This window comes from Lissotriton helveticus, chromosome 6 (genome assembly GCF_964261635.1).
Source record: "Lissotriton helveticus chromosome 6, aLisHel1.1, whole genome shotgun sequence".
Classification (NCBI taxonomy): domain Eukaryota; kingdom Metazoa; phylum Chordata; class Amphibia; order Caudata; family Salamandridae; genus Lissotriton; species Lissotriton helveticus.
In genome coordinates, this window is record NC_136067.1 from 33,021,437 (window position 1) to 33,038,171 (window position 16,735).

A 16,735-nucleotide genomic window follows, 5' to 3' on the forward strand; every position below is an offset into this window, starting at 1 on the left:
TGTCAACACTGCCACCTACGGGGACCAATGGGAGACAATGATACTAGCTGTGTCAAGACTGCCACCCACAGGGACCAATGGGAGACACTCATACTAGCTGTGTCAACACTGCCACCTATGGGGCCAAAGGGAGACAATGATACTAGCTGTGTCAACACTGCCACCTACAGGGACCAATGGAAGACAATGATACTAGCTGTGTCAACACTGCCACCTATGGGGCTAATGGGAGACAATGATACTAGCTGTGTCAACACTGCCACCTACAGGGACCAATGGAAGACAATGATACTAGCTGTGTCAACACTGCCACCTACGGGGCCAAAGGGAGACAACGATACTAGCTGTGTCAACACTGCCACCCACGGGGCCAATGGAAGACAATGATACTAGCTGTGTCAACACTGCCACCTACAGGGACCAATGGGAGACAATGATACTAGGTGTGTCAACACTGCCACCCACAGGGACCAATGGGAGACAATGATACTAGCTGTGTCAACACTGCCATCTACGGGGACCAATGGGAGACAATGATACCAGCTGTGTAAACACTGCCATCTACAGGGACCAATGGGAGACAATGATACTAGCTGTGTCAACACTGCCACCCACGGGACCAATGGGAGACAATGATACTAGCTATGTCAACACTGACACCTACAGGGACCAATGGGAGACAATGATACTAGCTGTGTCCACACTGCCACCCACAGGGACCAATGGGAGACAATGATACTAGCTATGTCAACACTGCCACCCACAGGGACCAATGGAAGACAATGATACTAGCTGTGTCAACACTGCCATCTACGGGGACCAATGGGAGACAATGATACCAGCTGTGTCAACACTGCTACCTACGGGGCCAATGGGAGACAATGATACTAGCTGTGTCAACACTGCCACCTACGGGGTCAATGGGAGACAATGATACTAGCTGTGTCAACACTGCCACCTACAGGGACCAATGGAAGACAATGATCCTAGCTGTGTCAACACTGCCACCTACGGGGCCAATGGGAGACAATGATACTAGCTGTGTCAACACTGCCACCCACGGGGCCAATGGAAGACAATGATACTAGCTGTGTCAACACTGCCACCTACGGGGCCAATGGGAGACAATGATACTAGCTGTGTCAACACTGCCATCTACCAGGACCAATGGGACAATGATACCAGCTGTGTCAACACTGCTACCTACAGGGACCAATGGGAGACAATGATACTAGGTGTGTTAACACTGCCACCCACAGGGACCAATGGGAGACAATGGTACTAGCTGTGTCAACACTGCCATCTACGGGGACCAATGGGAGACAATGATACCAGCTGTGTCAACACTGCCATCTACAGGGACCAATGGGAGACAATGATACTAGCTGTGTCAACACTGCCACCCACCGGACCAATGGGAGACAATGATACTAGCTATGTCAACACTGACACCTACAGGGACCAATGGGAGACAATGATACTAGCTGTGTCAACACTGCCACCCACAGGGACCAATGGGAGACAATGATACTAGCTGTGTCAACACTGCCATCTACGGGGACCAATGGGAGACAATGATACCAGCTGTGTCAACACTGCTACCTACGGGGCCAATGGGAGATAATGATACTAGCTGTGTCAACACTGCCACCTACAGGGACCAATGGGAGACAATGATACTAGTCTGTCAACACTGCCATCTACAGGGACCAATGGGAGACAATGATACTAGCTGTGTCAACACTGCCACCTAAGGGGACCAATGGGAGACAATGATACTAGCTGTGTCAACACTGCCATCTACAGGGACCAATGGGAGACAATGATACTAGCTGTGTCAACACTGCCATCTACGGGGACCAATGGGAGACAATGATACCAGCTGTGTCAACACTGCTACCTACAGGGACCAATGGAAGACACTGATACTAGCTTTGTCAACACTGCCACCTACAGGGACCAATGGGAGACAATGATACTAGCTGTGTCAACACTGCCACCTACGGGGCCAATGGGAGACAATGATACTAGCTGTGTCAACATGACACCCACAGGGACCAATGGGAGACAATGATACTAGCTGTGTCAACACTGCCACCTAAGGGGACCAATGGGAGACAATGATACTAGCTATGTCAAGACTACCACCCACAGGGACCAATGGGAGACAATGATACTAGCTGTGTTAACACTGCCACCTACGGGTCCAATGGGAGACAATGATACTAGCTGTGTCAACACTGCCATCTACAGGGACCAATGGGAGACAATGATACTAGCTGTGTCAACATTGCCACCTAAGGGGACCAATGGGAGACAATGATACTAGCTGTATCAACACTGCCACCTTCGGGTCCAGTGAGAGACAATGATACTAGGTGTGTCAACACTGCCATCTACAGGGACCAATGGGAGACAATGATACTAGCTGTGTCAACACTGCCACCTACGGGGCCAATGGGAGACAATGATACCAGCTGTGTCAACACTGCTACCTACAGGGACCAATGGGAGACAATGATACTAGCTGTGTCAACACTGCCACCTACGAGGCCAATGGGAGACAATGATACTAGCTGTGTCAACATGACACCCACAGGGACCAATGGGAGACAATGATACTAGCTGTGTCAACACTGCCACCTAAGGGGACCAATGGGAGACAATTATACTAGCTGTGTCAAGACTGCCACCCACAGGGACCAATGGGAGACAATGATACTAGCTGTGTCAACACTGCCACCTACGGGTCCATTGGGAGACAATCATACTAGCTGTGTCAACACTGCCATCTACAGGGACCAATGGGAGACAATGATACTAGCTGTGTCAACACTGCCATCTACAGGGACCAATGGGAGACAATGATACTAGCTGTGTCAACATTGCCACCTAAGGGGACCAATGGGAGACAATGATACTAGCTGTGTCAACACTGCCACCTTCGGGGCCAATGGGAGACAATGATACTAGGTGTGTCAACACTGCCATCTACAGGGACCAATGGGAGACAATGATACTAGCTGTGTCAACACTGCCACCTACGGGGCCAATGGGAGACAATGATACCAGCTGTGTCAACACTGCCACCCACGGGACCAATGGGAGACAATGATACTAGCTGTGTCAACACTGCCACCCACGGGGTCAATGGAAGACAATGATACTAGCTGTGTCAACACTGCCACCTACAGGGCCAATGGGAGACAATGATACTAGCTGTGTCAACACTGCCACCCACAGGGACCAATGGGACAATGATACTAGCTCTATCAACACTGCCACCCACGGGGCCAATGGAAGACAATGATACTAGCTGTGTCAACACTGCCACCTACGGGGCTAATGGGAGACAATTATACTAGCTGTGTCAACACTGCCACCTAGGGGGACCAATGGGAGACAATGATACTAGCTGTGTCAACACTGCCACCTACGGGGCCAATGGGAGACAATGATACTAGCTGTGTCAACACTGCCACCTACGGGGCCAATTGAAGACAATGATACTAGCTGTGTCAACACTGCCACCTACAGGGACCAATGGGAGACAATGATACTAGTCTGTCAACACTGCCATCTACAGGGACCAATGGGAGACAATGATACTAACTGTGTCAACGCTGCCACCTAAGGGGACCAATGGGAGACAATGATACTAGCTGTGTCAACACTGCCACCTACGGGGCTAATGGGAGACAATGATACCAGCTGTGTCAACACTGCTACCTACCGGGACCAATGGAAGACACTGATACTAGCTGTGTCAACACTGCCACCCACGGGGCCAATGGAAGACAATGATACTAGCTGTGTCAACACTGCCACCTACGGGGCTAATAGGAGACAATGATACTAGCTGTGTCAACACTGCCACCTACAGGGACCAATGGGAGACAATGATACTAGCTGTGTCAACACTGCCACCTACGGGGACCAATGGGAGACAATGATACTAGCTGTGTCAACACTGCCACCTAAGGGGCCAATGGGAGACAATGATACTAGGTGTGTCAACACTGCCACCCACAGGGACCAATGGGAGACAATGATACTAGCGGTGTCAACACTGCCATCTACGGGGACCAATGGGAGACAATGATACCAGCTGTGTCAACACTGCCATCTACAGGGACCAATGGGAGACAATGGTACCAGCTGTGTCAACACTGCCATCTACAGGGACCAATGGGAGACAATGATACTAGCTGTGTCAACACTGCCACCCACAGGGACCAATGGGAGACAATGATACTAGCTTTGTCAACACTGCCATCTACAGGGACCAATGGGAGACAATGATACTAGCTGTGTCAACACTGCCACCCACAGGGACCAATGGGAGACAATGATACTAGCTGTGTCAACACTGCCATCTACAGGGACCAATGGGAGACAATGATACTAGCTGTGTCAACACTGCCACCCACAGGGACCAATGGGAGACAATGATACTAGCTTTGTCAACACTGCCATCTACGGGGACCAATGGGAGACAATGATACCAGCTGTGTCAACACTGCTGCCTACGGGGCCAATGGGAGACAATGATACTAGCTGTGTCAACACTGCCACCTACGGGGCCAATGGGAGACAATGATGCTAGCTGTGTCAACACTGCCACCTATGGGGCCAATGGGAGACAATGATATCACCTGTGTCAACACTGCCACCTACAGGGACCAATGGGAGAGAATGATACTAGTCTGTCAACACTGCCATCTACAGGGACCAATGGGAGACAATGATACTAGCTGTGTCAACACTGCCACCTAAGGGGACCAATGGGAGACAATGATACTAGCTGTGTCAACACTGCCACCCACAGGGACCAATGGGAGACAATGATACTAGCTGTGTCAACACTGCCATCTACGGGGACCAATGGGAGACAATGATACGAGCTGTGCCAACACTGCCACCTAAGGGGACCAATGGGAGACAATGATACTAGCTGTGTCTACACTGCCACCTACGGGGCCAATGGGAGACAATGATACTAGCTGTGTCAACACTGCCACCTTCGGGGCCAATGGGAGACAATGATACCAGCTGTATCAACACTGCCACCCACGGGGCCAATGGAAGACAATGATACTAGCTGTGTCAACACTGCCACCTACGGGGCTAATGGGAGACAATGATACTAGCTGTGTCAACACTGCCACCTACAGGGACCAATGGGAGACAATGATACTAGCTGTGTCAACACTGCCACCTACGGGGACCAATGGGAGACAATGATACTAGCTGCATCAATAATACTGCCTCCTAGGGGGCCAATGGGAGGAAATGATATAACTAAGTCAACACCGCACACCTAGAGCATCAATTGGAGAAAATGTAAATAAAATAACTTTGGAAATTGTTTTTAGTGCTCTGTTGGCAAGCACTACTGTTGTACCGCACCTGTAAAAAAGCATAATTGTCTACAAATGAGCCATCCAAAGCCCCACTTTGTAGAGAAGCTGGGAGTGAAGTGCTGCAGCCATTTTAAACTGTTCCTGACACTCTCACAGCAGGTACCTCGCTCCACAGCCCAGGGTCCCATGACACAGCTGGGCACTCCAGTATCCAACTAGGACTCTTTGGTGATGCCCTGGTTACTTACTGGTAATCTTCATTATTCTGAGTCCAAATCTTCATCGCCACAGTTATAATTATTTGAGCAATAGTGCCTATGGACAGAACCTTTCTGACAAAACAATAATGGTTCTTCCAATCCCTTCGAGTATGGCCGTCTCCCTCTTCCCCATAATCAACATTAACCCCTCCCATGCTGATGACGAGCTCAGCTTGTCATCAGCCACGGTGCTTGTGTGCGGATGACGAGCTGAGCTCGTCATGGACGTTAGAACGCTCACACGCGGGGATAAATCCCCCGCTGTGCTGAGCGTTCTAAGGAAACGGGTGTGGCCGTGACGACCTCAGCTCATCATCAGCACACGAGCACTGTGGCTGATGACGAGCTCAGCTCGTCATGAGCACCGGGGTGCTGTGTGCGCCCCTGCTCCCCAGCACAGCTGGGGAATAACCCCCGCAGCCAAAGGGTTAACAGGAAGTCCAGGGGGAGCATTGCAGCGCCAAGCGACCCCCCCCCCTGAGGTGGGTGACTTAGTTTAGCAGCCTTTGTAGCTGGTTTTGGCGGTGTCCTTCCAGTTGGTTAGCACAACTTGACTGCAGCTGCCAGGAGTAGGTCCATTAGTTCTCTCTCTCCTTCGGAGGAGAGGTCGGTACGAATAAACGCTGTGGTAATCACACATACACCGCAAGATAAGTTAACATGTACATTCAAAACAGTGAAGGCAAAATCATTCTTTGAAGTGTTGCCCCCTAATTCAAGTCTATACTGATCTATGAATGTGTGTAGAGATGGCCACGTAGCAGCAGTACACACTTTCTCTATTGAAAAAATCTTAAAAAACCCTTAAAAGATGCCCACGAGGTGGAAACACTTCTTGTCGGCGTATCCTGAATAAGGGCACCCAAACATCCATCTGGAGCTACATAAGCTAGAACAATCATCTGATTGGTCCACCTTCTCAAACTACAATTAGATGGCTTCAAACAATTTCCTAGTAGGCCAAACCTCACAAATAGGCTGTTATACTTCGGTAAACCCTCTGGGCCCGATTCACAGAACTAACTTAAGACAAAATCCTAAACTTACTACTTTTGATATTCACAGAAGTTAGGATTTGGTCTTAAATTTGTCTTAAGACAGACTTAAGTTAGGATTTTGTCTTAAGACAAACTTAAGACAAAATCCTAACTTCTGTGAATACCAAAAGTAGTAAGTTTAGGATTTTGTCTTAAGTTAGTTCTGTGAATCAGGCCCAAAGTTCTCTCTAAATAGGTTAAAACAGTCTTTCTTACATCCAACAGGTGTAACAATGATTCCTCCTCTGACTGAGGATTAGGGAAAAGCTGGTAGCACAAGCACCCAAGAACTATGAAAAACAGAAAGGATCTTAGCCATAAACGTCAGGTTTAACACCACTCTGTCCTCTGGAAACACCTTTGGAAAGGCTCTGACCTAAAAAATGACCCAAATTCCCCTATTCTCCTGGCAGAGGAAATGGCCACCAAACACACAACCCTAAGAGTCAAAAACATAATACCCACCTTCTTCTTTGAAGGTAAAAAGTGTGAGAGATGGAATGTCCTTAGCACTAAAGGCAGATCCCATGAAGGAAAAGGACATAGCACCCATGGTCTTTTAAGAAAAAAATACTTTTATTAGTCTAGACACAAGTGGTTCAACATGATCTAATTGGGGACTTCTGACAGCCTTCACCACTGCCCACTGGGCCGAAGAGTAGAAGTCACAAGTCCAAAAATGAAACCATCAGATAAAAAATCCAAGACCTTGATAGGCCCTACAGAAACCAATTCATAACCTCCAAGTAGCACCATTCCTTAAAGGGGTTGTATGTCATTACAACGCGGGCTTTTACCCCGCATGCCATTACAACGCGGGGATTACAACGAAAGTCGTTACAACGACTTGCGCTGTAAGCGCTGGATAGTGGAATAGTTTAATTTTCTATTCCAACTCCAGGTCACGTTGACAGTAGGGAAGGTGTTGGATAGAAAATTAAACTATTCCCTATCCAACAGTGCCCTCCAGCGAAAGTCGTTGTAACGACTTTTGTTGTAATCCCCGCGTTGTAATGGCAGTGCGGGGTAATCCCCGCGTTGTCATGGCTGTTCTCCCCTTAAAGGTGTTCAGGAATAGGCTTAAAGGGTAGCCAGTCCTCTGGAGTTTTAAATGACCTCTACCACCTCAGAAGCACATCCTTTATCACGGAGGGTTAAACTCCGAAGAGCCAAGTCTGAAGCCGTAACTTCTATACCAACAAGAGAGGGAGGGGAGACACTATTAGACGGTACAGATGAACAGGGCTACCATTGAGGGTGAACTGCCATTTTCAAAAATATGGGATATCAAGAGCATCTCTCCCACCCTGGAACTATAAGACGAACTATGGCTCTGTCTTCCTTGATCTTCTAAAGTACTCTAGGAATCACAGGAATAGGAGGGAATACGTACAGCAGATCAGGCGGTAGCTTGAATGACATGGCATCCAACTTCACACCGCTAGACAGAAAATAATGATGCTGAACCGTGAGAAAAGAGCATTCTCTATGGTGGCAAAAAAGTCGATCATCGAGCACCCAAAACTCTTCAACAACCGATGGAACACATTCCTGTTTAACGATAATGCTCTCATTAGAGGAAACACTTGGCTTAGGTTGACTTCCGTCCTGTTTCCCTTCCCAAGACTATACAATGCTGTTGCAGGGTAACTTAAAATAAATAAAAAAGACAAGACTTCTCTAGCCAAGACAAACAAAGCTCTTTACTGTCGCGACAGGGAGCGTAGCTATCTCCATACAGGTAAACAGCTGGTCTCAATTTGCTGCTTCTCAGGCAACCACTTTTATACTTATTCAGAAAATGCTTGTTACAAAAGGTCAAATAATGAGTTGCTTAGAAATAACATATTGGTTACAGAGAACAACATGTCACCTGTGTCCCTAACCTCTTAACCTTTTTCCTACACATTCTTCAATGTAGTTCCAACAATGCTCAGTGTTAGAAAGGCGACCCCGGGGGAGGCAGAAGATGTCTGACTGGCCACCCCTAGGCCCACCTCTCCGTCAAGAAGTAGCCGAGCGTTGCCGAGAGGCCTCCTGGGTGAGGGTCCTCTCCCAGGATCATACAGCAGAGAGATCACAACACTACAAATGGACACCACACCAGAGGTTAAGTTCGTAAGCTTTATCAGGAAATAAAGGTTGCTGGTTCTCAGCGATATGTACAAGCAGATCGAGGGACCTGTAGAGTCTCGTAAAAGGGTCAGGGTAGCGGGACAGTCTCGATAGGGGTGCCAGAAGGGATACCTTGTGCACTGCTCTCAATCCTCGAGCCGGGGGTTCCGAGAGGTCGAGTCGCGGCAGCGCCAGCAGGACTCGACAGGTGGTCGGTGTCGGAGGGGAGGCCACGGCAGCGCCAGCAGGCTCTCGAGATGGTTCAGCAAAGGTGAGCCGCGGGAGCGCCAGCAGGCTCCCAAGATGGTTCAGCAAAGGTGGGCCGCGGCAGCGCCAGCAGGCTCCCAAGATGGTTCAGCAAAGGTGGGCCGCGGCAGCGCCAGCAGGCTCTCAAGGTAGCTTCGGGTTACAGGACAGATGAGTTTGTCTGGTGTCGGCCGCGACAGCGTCAGCAGGGCTTCCAGTCCAGGATACAACTGGCGTCCTACTCCGGGGCTGGCCCAGATATAGGACTGGGGTCCTTTGATGTCCGGACCCTCGCGCCTGGGGGCCAGAGGGGCCGGGATGATGGTGTCCAGACACCCAGCAGGGGGGTGGAGCCAGCGCCCAGGGAGGCCGGAGGGCGATCGATACCAGGCGTCCGGGGACGGCTGGAGGGCCATCGAAACTCCCCTTCCTCCGGGATCTGTCGAGTGGCCACTCGACCACCTGGGTGGATCTTGGTGCCTCGATGTCTGGGCTTCGCTGGGGCCTGGGCCGGGGCCGAGGCCACGTGGTCGTGGCGTGGTGGGCCCAAGATGGAGTCGGGCGAGGCCTCGTGCTCAGGACGTGATGGGTCCAAGATGGAGCCAGGCCGGTAGTGGGGGTCCGGGATGGTAGCCGGACCGGTAGTGTTGGGGCGTGCAGGGTCGGGCGAAAGGGCTGCTCGAGGCTCGGTGGAGGCCCGATGTCGTCCTGGGCTCGCCATGCGGGAGGGGTAGGACCGCGCCATGCGGCCGGGTCCAACACGCGTCCCCCCCAGCTGAAGGCAGGGGAGAGTCACCCATCTTCTTGGGGATTCTCCTCGCCGAGGCGGAAGAATCGGGACAGGTCGTCAGCATTGGCGTGGTCGTTGCCGGGGCGATGCTCCACAGTGAAGTCCATCCCCTGCAGGGAGATGGACCATCGCAACAGTTTCGGGTTTTCTCCCCGCATCTGCATCAACCACCACAGGGGTCGGTGGTCGGTCTGGACCCGAAAGTGGGTGCCAAAGAGGTAGGGCCGGAGCTTCTTTAGGGCCCACACGACGGCAAAGGCTTCTCTCTCGATGGTGCTCCATCGTTGTTCTCTGGCCAGCAGCCGCCGGCTGATGAAGGCAACGGGAAGGTCGGCCCCCTCAGGGTTCACTTGGGAGAGGACCGCCCCAATGCCGTGCTCCGAGGCGTCGGTTTGGACCACAAACTCTCGGCTGTAGTCGGGGGCTTGGAGCACAGGGGCGGTGCACATGGCAGTCTTCAGTGTTTCGAAGGCGGCTTGGCACTCGGGGGTCCAGCGCACCTTTGGTGGTAGTTTCTTCGAGGTCAGTTCTGTGAGGGGCCCCACAATGCTCCCATAGTTTTTGATGAAGCGCCGATAATATCCAGTGAGCCCCAGGAAGGCTCGGACGGCGGTCTGGGTGGCCGGGGGCTCCCAGGCCTGGATAGCAGCAATTTTTGGCTGGAGGGGAGCCACCTGGCCGCTCCCTACTTGGTGTCCCAGATAGGTAACGAACCCTTGGCCTATCTGGCACTTGCTGGCTTTTATTGTCAGTCCGGCCCAGCGGAGGGCCGTTAGGACCTCCCGGAGGTGGGTCAGGTGTGCATCCCAGTGGAGGCTGTACACCGCAATGTCGTCTAGGTAGGCGGCGCTGAACTCTTCTAGCCCGGCCAGCACCCTATTCACGAGTCTCTGGAAGGTGGCCGGGGCGTTTTTCATGCCGAAGGGCATCACCTTGAAATGGTAGTGGCCATCAGGGGTCGAGAAGGCCGATCGCTCTTGTGCTCCAGGGGTGAGGTTGAAGGTGCTGAGATACTTTGCAGCCCCCAGGCGATCGATCAGTTCATCCGCCCGGGGGATGGGATGGGCGTCGGTCCTGGTGACTGCATTCAGCCCCCGGTAGTCAACACAGAACCGGAGCTCCGGGGGTGTGCCGGGGGGAGCGGCTTTAGGGACCAGGACAACTGGACTGGCCCACGGACTGTCGGAGGGTTCGATCACCCCCAGCGCCAGCATCTTGGCCACCTCGGACTGGATGCAGGCCCGCACTCGGTCGGGCACTCGGAAAGCCCGGTGCCTTACAGGTGGGTTGTCTCCGGTGTCTACATTGTGGACGCACCATCGGGTGACCCCGGGAGTGAGGGAAAATAGGTCTGCGAACTGTCCCAGCAGCTTCTGGCAGTCTTGGTGCTGTTCTGGGGTCAGGGTAGATGAGAGCGTAACCCCTTCGACGGAGCCGTCTTTCTCAGTGGTGCTCAGGAGATCTGGTAGAGGTTCGGAGTCGTCTTCAGCTCCGTCATCGGTCGCTAGCAGCAGACTTAGTTCAGTGCGGGCAAAGTGCGGCTTGAGCCGGTTAGCGTGTAGAACCCGGAGGGGGTTCCTGGGGGACTCCATGTCCACCAAGTAAGTGACGGGGCTCTTGCGCTCCACCACCTTGAAGGGCCCTGTCCTTTTGTCCTGGAGGGCGCAGGGTTCAACCAGGGACATGACCCAGACCTGCTGGCCCGGCTCGAATTCGATGGACGAGGCGTTCTGATCATACCAGCGTTTCATCTCCTCCTGACTAGCCTCCAGGTTGGCTTCGGCCACTTCCCGGAACTTCCGAGTTTGGTTGCGGAGGGTCAGGAGGTACTGGTAGACATCTGGGGGAGCCCCTCGGACAGCCGTCTCCCAGCCTTCTTTGACCAGGCTGAGGGGGCCTCGGACCGGGTGCCCATACAATAGTTCGAAGGGGCTGAACCCCAGGGACTTCTGGGGTACTTCGCGATATGCAAACAGGAGGCAAGGCAGCAGGACATCCCATTTACGTCGTAGCGGTTCTTCTAGGCCCTTGATCATCCCCTTTAGTGTTCGGTTAAACCGTTCCACCAGTCCATTTCCTTGGGGGTGATACGGGGTGGTAAACTTATATGTGACCCCGCACTGTTGCCACAGGGATCGCATATACTTGGAGATAAAGTTGGTGCCCCGATCACTCACGACTTCTCGGGGGAAGCCGACTCTGGAGAAGATCCCCATTAGGGCTCGGCCTACGATCGGGGCCGTGATGGTTCGGAGGGGGATGGCTTCAGGATAGCGGGTGGCATGGTCCACCAGAACGAGGATGAAGTGGTGCCCTTGAGAGGTGCGGAGGTCCAGGGGCCCCACAATGTCTATCCCCACTCGCTCCAAGGGGGTGGTCACCACCGGAAAAGGTTGGAGCGGGGCTTTGACTTTCCCCCCGCTCTTCCCGCTGGCTTGACAGGTCGGGCAGGTTCTGCAGTGATGATGCACATCGTGGCGCATTTTCGGCCAGTAGAAATGGGTCACCAGGCGGTTGTAAGTTTTGTCCTGCCCCAGGTGCCCGGCGAGGGGCACATCGTGTGCTAAGTTCAAGAGGAAGTCTCTGAATCGGAGGGGAACGACCAGCACCCGGCTGGCCCCTAGTTCGGCAATCTTCTGCTCACTGTAGAGGAGGTCGTTGTCCCAATAGATCCAGTGGGACCCCGCAGGGTCCCCAGTGGCTTGAGTGGCGGCTTGTCGTCGGATTCCCTCGAGGGAGGGACAGGTGTTCTGTTCCTGCCGGAATTGCTCGCGGGTGGGGCCACCTTCTTGGCGCCATTGAGCTAGTTCTGGAAGGTGGCCGAGCTCGGAGAGATCTTCATGGCTGGGCCCCTGGGGGCCGGGTTCAGGGTCGGCGTCCTCGGGGACGGCGGGCGGCGGAGGTGCGGGCCACTCCGGCTCCTCGGTCGGGGCTTCCTCCGTTGGGGTGGAGGCTCGGGCGGACATGGAGCGGGTGGTCGCACAGACCCACTCGGGAAGGCCTAGCATCCCCAGATGCTCTCTCTGCTCTACGCCGGCCCAGGGGGAACTTTCCAGGTCGTTCCCGAGGAGGCAGTCCACGGGGGTCTCGTCTCGGACAGTCACTTTCAGCATGCCCAACACCCCTCCCCATTCGAAGGGGATGCGGGCCATCTGTCACAAACTCTCAGAGTTGTCCGCCGACCGTACTGGGCACAAAACGTTGGGAAGAATTTGTTCGGGGGTCACCAAGTGGCAGCGGACCGCCGTCACGCTGGCTCCAGTGTCACGGAGGGCTTCGGCCCGGCGTCCATTGATGGTGAACCATTGGCGGTATTTCTGGGTGTTGCCTGGGATCGGGTCTCGGGGGATCATGTCTCGTTCACCCAGGCATGCTAAGATCATAGCGGCGGGCTCCCACTCGGCCGGTTCGTGGTCGTCGTCTTCTTCCTCGCCTCTTTCTTCACCCAGGGCGGCGGCCGCGATCCGGCGGTTCGGGGGACCGGTGGTGCCGGGTCGCTGGTTCATTGGGCAGAGAGGGTCGTTCGCGTAATGGCCCTGTCGCTGGCATCTGTGGCACGTAACATTCGGGCGGGGCCCGGGTCTGGCTGGGGGGCCCCCTCTTCGGCCCAGGGATGGCGACGTGGAGGTCGGGGAGGACCCCGTGGGGGTGTCTCGGCCCCTGCTCTGGCCTCCTCCGCCGCCTCGTGGTCGGTGGTTCCCCGGGGATCCCCGGCCGTAGTCTCCCATCGGACTCCGGGGAACTCGGGTGCTCACCCATCTATCAGCCTCGACAGCGAGTTTTCGTGGCTCAGTCAGTTTGCTGTCGAGGAGGTGTTGCCGGAGTTCGATGAAGCAGTTATTGGAAAGATGTTCCCATAGAATGAGGTCGACCAACTGCTGGTAGGTGGTGGCCTGGCAACCTCTGATCCACCCCTCGAATGCTCTGCTATAAAAGTTCACGTATTCCACCCATGTGGTACCGGGGATTTTTTTACAGTCTCGGAATCGCTGCCGGTACATTTCGGGGGTGAGTCCGTAGCGAGTGAGGAGGGCGGTCTTCATGTGCTTGTACGAGGTCATCTCGGCATCGGGGAGCTCTAGCAGGGCGTCTCTCCCCTCGTTGATGAACTTCCCCCATAGGCCGGCGCCCCAGTCCTTGAGGGGTACTCGATGGGCGGTCATGGCGACCTCGTAGGCTTTGAACCACTGTTGGATGTCGTCGTTCTTATAGTACTCTTTGACGACATCCTTGGGTATGTGCACCTTCGTGTCCACCGGAGGGGGTGAGGTCTTGCCTCCGGAGGTGCCGGTCTCGTTTGTCTTGGCCTTGATTTCTAGTTCTCTGAGGCCGCGCTCATGCTCGAGCATGAGTTTCTTTTCTTCGAGGTCTCTTTGTCTTCGCCTTTCTTCTAGGTCTCCTTCTAGCCGTAGTTGCTCGAGGGCTAACTTCCTTTCTGCCAGCTGTATCTCTCCTTCTTGTCTGAGTCGGGCGAGCTCCAACTCGTGGAGCCGGTTCCTCTCTCGTTCTCGGGCGTCTTCGTGGGAGAGGCCCGTGTCTGGGTTTGCGGGTCTTTCCCCCGCTGGGTTCTCGACGGTCTCCGGGCGTCCGTTCGGGCCCGGGTTGTCTTCATTCTGGCGTGGCGCGTCATCGGCGTCCACCCATGCTTGCAGGGCCGATTTAAAGTCCTCTTTTGTGTTGAGGCCCGTGGTAGCGATGCCTAGGTCCTTGCAGAATTGTTTTAATTCTTTGTGGCTGTAATCTTCCATTTTTTCTTTCTGGAATTCCGTAGTTGGTCTAGTCTCCTGCGTAGACATGGTCGTAGTGTGTTTTTCTCGGTAGTGCGTGAATCACTCTCTGTACGATCTGCGTCGGCTCGGATCCCGTCGCTTGCCACCAATGTTAGAAAGGCAACCCCGGGGGAGGCAGAAGATGTCTGACTGGCCACCCCTAGGCCCACCTCTCCGTCAAGAAGTAGCCGAGCGTTGCCGAGAGGCCTCCTGGGTGAGGGTCCTCTCCCAGGATCATACAGCAGAGAGATCACAACACTACAAATGGACACCACACCAGAGGTTAAGTTCGTAAGCTTTATCAGGAAATAAAGGTTGCTGGTTCTCAGCGATATGTACAAGCAGATCGAGGGACCTGTAGAGTCTCGTAAAAGGGTCAGGGTAGCGAGACAGTCTCGATAGGGGTGCCAGAAGGGATACCTTGCGCACAGCTCTCAATCCTCGAGCCGGGGGTTCCGAGAGGTCGAGTCGCGGCAGCGCCAGCAGGACTCGACAGGTGGTCAGTGTCGGAGGGGAGGCCGCGGCAGTGCCAGCAGGCTCTCGAGATGGTTCAGCAAAGGTGGGCCGCGGCAGCGCCAGCAGGCTCCCAAGATGGTTCAGCAAAGGTGGGCTGCGGCAGCGCCAGCAGGCTCCCAAGATGGTTCAGCAAAGGTGGGCCGCGGCAGCGCCAGCAGGCTCCCAAGATGGTTCAGCAAAGGTGGGCCGCGGCAGCGCCAGCAGGCTCTCGAGATGGTTCAGCAAAGGTGGGCCGCGGCAGCGCCAGCAGGCTCTCAAGGTAGCTTCGGGTTACAGGAAAGATGAGTTCGTCTGGTGTTGGCCGACACAGCGTCAGCAGGGCTTCCAGTCCAGGATACAACTGGCGTCCTACTCCGGGGCTGGCCCAGATATAGGACTGGGGTCCTTTGATGTCCGGACCCTCGCGCCTGGGGGCCAGAGGGGCCGGGATGATGGTGTCCAGACACCCAGCAGGGGGGTGGAGCCAGCGCCCAGGGAGGCCGGAGGGCGATCAATACCAGGTGTCCGGGGACGGCTGGAGGGCCATCGAAACTCCCCTTCCTCCGGGATCTGTTGAGTGGCCACTCGACCACCTGGGTGGATCTTGGAGCCTCGATGTCTGGGCTTCGCTGGGGCCGGGGCCGAGGCCACGTGGTCGTGGCGTGGTGGGCCCAAGATGGAGTCGGGCGAGGCCTCGTGCTCAGGACGTGATGGGCCCAAGATGGAGCCAGGCCGGTAGTGGGGGTCTGGGATGGTAGCTGGACCGGTAGTGTTGGGGCGTGCAGGGTCGGGCGAAAGGGCTGCTCGAGGCTCGGTGGAGGCCCGATGTCGTCCTGGGCTCGCCATGCGGGAGGGGTAGGACCACGCCATGCGGCCGGGTCCAACACTCAGGAACCCAGGTATTTATTTCTTTTGAATGTATGTGTGTTTGCATGTGTGTTTTATTCTTCTGTTTCCAAGGCTTCTTATCAGATTCTGGGTACGTTTGGCTAATTCTATCTCCTGCTCCTTTTCTTGAATCATTTTTTTAAGTTACTGATACAACAGATACCTGCCTGTGTGCTGAGACCATAAATTCCTTCAAGCTTTCAAACAGGGTTTTCCTTTAACTAGGGCCTTGCAGGTCATTCACTCTATTTTCTAGTGAACACTTCACCTCTCTAGCATCTGGTAAACACACATTACAACGCATTTTTTACAACGCACTACCATTACAACGGAACTTTTACAACGCAAATACCATTACAACGCATTTATTTACAACGCATGTTTTTACAACGCAGGTACTGTTACAACGCATACCATTACAACGTAAGTATTGGTAAGTATATAATTATATTTAAAATGTTATATGTTAGGTTTTTTTTAAAGGGGTATTTTTAGGGTTTAGGGTCAGTTTTGGGTTTTTGGGTAAAGGGGTATTTTTAGGGTTCAGGGTCAGTTTTAGGTTTTTGGGTAAAGGGATATTTTTAGGGTTCAGGGTCAGTTTTGGGTTTTTGGGTAATGGGGTACATCTGCATGAGATTTAGGCCCCTGCTGGTCTTTCACCACATATACTTTTATATAGTTTCTGCTGATGCTTGCTGTAATGTAATTTCTTCATGTTTCATTTCCTCTATGGCACTCCCTTCAGAGAATCGAATCGAAGGCCCAAACACTA